Below are 3,199 nucleotides of genomic sequence, written 5' to 3'. Positions count from 1 at the left end.
CCTTGACCTTATGACAACTAGAACCGGATACTTAATAAAACACACCCTTCAAAGTTCCACAGACAACCCGGTGATCGCTTTTCCGCAGGGCGACGAGGAGAGGATCGCCGGGTAGGTTTATGCTATGCGATGCTACTTGGAGATGCTTTTTGGAGATGCTACTTGGAGGACTTCAATCTACTCTCTTCTACATGCTGCGAGGCGGAGGCTGCCAGAAGCGTAGTCTTCGATAGGATTAGCTATCCCCCTCTTATTCTGGCATTCTGCGGTTCAGTCCACTGATATGGCCTCCTTACACATATACCCATGCATATGTAGTGTAGTTCCTTGCTTGCGAGTACTTTGGATGAGTACTCACGGTTGCTTTCTCCCCCCTTTTCCCCCTTTCCTTTCTTTCTGGTTGTCGCAACCAGATGCTGGAGTCCAGGAGCCAGACGCCACCGTCGACGACGACCCCTACTACACCGGAGGTGCCTACTACTACGTGCTGCCCGCTGACGACGACCAGGAGTAGTTAGGAGGATCCCAGGCAGGAGGCCTGCGCCTCTTTCGATCTGTACCCCCAGTTTGTGCTAGCCTTCTTAAGGCAAACTTGTTTAACTTATGTCTGTACTCAGATATTGTTGCTTCCGCTGACTCGTCTATGATCGAGCACTTGTATTCGAGCCCTCGAGGCCCCTGGCTTGTATTATGATGCTTGTATGACTTATTTTATTTGTAGAGTTGTGTTGTGATATCTTCCCGTGAGTCCCTGATCTTGATCGTACACATTTGCGTGCATGATTAGTGTACGGTCAAATCGGGGGCGTCACAGATGGGTCAGTGGTCTCTCAACATTCTCAGATGGAGGCAATTATCTGGAATTGTTTCAAGAACAGAATGGGAGTTTCTTCTGGTATAGCCATGGGTTTTGACCTCGGTACCTTGCTAAAACCTGTGGATGGGCTGGATTTTCTTACTGAGCGTTTCAAAAAGGAGGAAATGGATGACACAGTCAACCATATGCCCATTGATAAAGTCCCTGGACCCGATGGTTTTAATGGATTGTTCTTCAAAAAGTGCTGGCACATTATCTGTCAGGATTTTTATGAGTTGGCTGAGTCTTTTCATTCTGGAAATGCAAATCTAGAGAATATTAATGGCTCTTACATCACCTTGATCCCTAAGAAGCTGGCTCTTGAGGAAGTTGGATATTACAGGCCAATTTCTTTGACAGGGATGGGGCTCAAGTTTTTATCTAAAATGGCTGCTAATAGGTTCCAGAATATCATCATGGCATGTATCCATAAGAATCAGTATGGTTTTATTAAGAGCAGAACTATTCATGACTGTATTGGTTGGTCTCTGGAGTATTTGCATCAGTGTCATCAATCCAAGAGGCCTATCATAATTCTTAAACTAGACTTTGAAAAGGCTTTTGACTCAATTGAACATGAAGCTATTCCGCAGATCCTCAAGTTCAAAGGTTTCAATCAGAAATGGATCTCCTGGGTCAAGCAGTTGCTCTCCACTAGGACATCATCTATTCTACTAAATGGTGTGCCTGGTAGGCAGTTTCTTTGTAAGAAAGGGGTGAGGCAAGGGGATTGTCTCTCACCTTTACTCTTTGTTATTGCTGCTGATCTGTTGCAGTCAGTGGTTAATGATATGTTCAGGAGGGGAATTCTACAAATGCCTATACCATGCCATGATCAAAATTATCCAATGGTGCAATATGCTGACGATACTCTAATCATCTTACCTGCAGACAAAATTTAGCTTTTGGCTCTGAAAGACATGTTACAGGTGTTTTCCACATCAACTGGTTTAGTGGTTAATTATCATAAGTCTTCTATGGTGCCCATTAATGTTGATGAGAACTCTATCAATGGTTTGGCTGCTGCTTTTGGATGTCAAGTGGGTAAAATGCCCTTCACTTATCTGGGCCTGCCTGTTGGTACTACCAGGCCTAAAATGGTGGATTTCATGCCACTTGTGGACTGTATGGAAAGGAGGATGACAGCCCGTTCTTCATTTCTGAATCAAGGGGAAAGGCTTCAATTCCTCAATTCTGCTCTGTCTTCCTTGCCCATCTTTTATCTTGGTAGTTTGCTTGCACCTGCAGGAATTTTAAAGCAATTGGAGAGAATTCAGAGGCAGTGTCTATAGAGAAAGCACAGGGATGAGCCTTCACCACCTTTGGCATCTTGGGACCTCATTTGTAGGCCTAAAAATAAAGGAGGGCTGAGAGTTTTGAATTTGGGTGTACAGAATATGGCTCTGTTGCTAAAACATTTGCGCAAATTTTTAAATAGAGTTGACCTACCATGGGTTTTTCTTATTTGGGACACCTATTATCACTCTTCTGTTCCTCAGGGAACTGCCATTCGTGGTTCCTTTTGGTGGAAGGATATCTGCAAGTTGTTGGATCATTACAGAAACACTACTTGGATTCAAGTTAACTCTGGGAACTCTGCTCTGTTTTGGTCTGATAAGTGGAAGATTGGGGATTTAGTTACACCTTTGCAATCAAGGTTCTCTAGGCTCTTTTCTTATGTCAAAGATCCACGGGTCACAGTTTATGAGGTCTTCCACTCGTAGGATATGATTAACATGTTCCATCTACCTCTATCTGCTCAGGCATATCAGGAGTTCTTGACTGTACAAGATCTTATGTCTTCCTGTAGCAGACAAGTGGAGCAAAAGGACACTTGGTTCTGGCAGGGGACATGTAATGCTTTCAAGCCCAAGCTATTCTACTCCTTCATGCATTCTAACATGTCCTTCAATCCACTTCTTCTTTGGATTTGGAAATCCTCCTGCACAATGAAAATTAAAGTGTTTGCCTGGATGTTAATCATGGACAGGCTTAATACTAAGGACATGGTCGAAAGAAGACATTGGCATCTTGATGATGGGGTTAACTGCCTTCTTTGTCCCTTGAGAACTAGGGAAACCAGAAATCACCTGTTGTTTGAATGTAATTTCAGTGTTAGAATATGGAGCTATCTGCAAATTACATGGTCACCTGGGGATGACATGTCTGCCATTGTTATGCAAGCCAAGCAGAATTTTGCTCAGCCTTTTTTACTGAAGTTGTTTTTGTTGCTTGCTGGAACATCTGGATAATAAGGAATGCAAAAGTGTTCATGCATGAGAGACAAAGTTTTAATAAATGGAGAAGTGCATTCATCCATGATATTACACTCATGCAGCATAG

The sequence above is a fragment of the Triticum dicoccoides genome, chromosome 4A, assembly GCF_002162155.2.
Source record: "Triticum dicoccoides isolate Atlit2015 ecotype Zavitan chromosome 4A, WEW_v2.0, whole genome shotgun sequence".
Taxonomy (NCBI): domain Eukaryota; kingdom Viridiplantae; phylum Streptophyta; class Magnoliopsida; order Poales; family Poaceae; genus Triticum; species Triticum dicoccoides.
The sequence above is the reverse complement of the archived record's forward strand: the minus strand, read 5'-3'. Positions refer to the sequence as shown.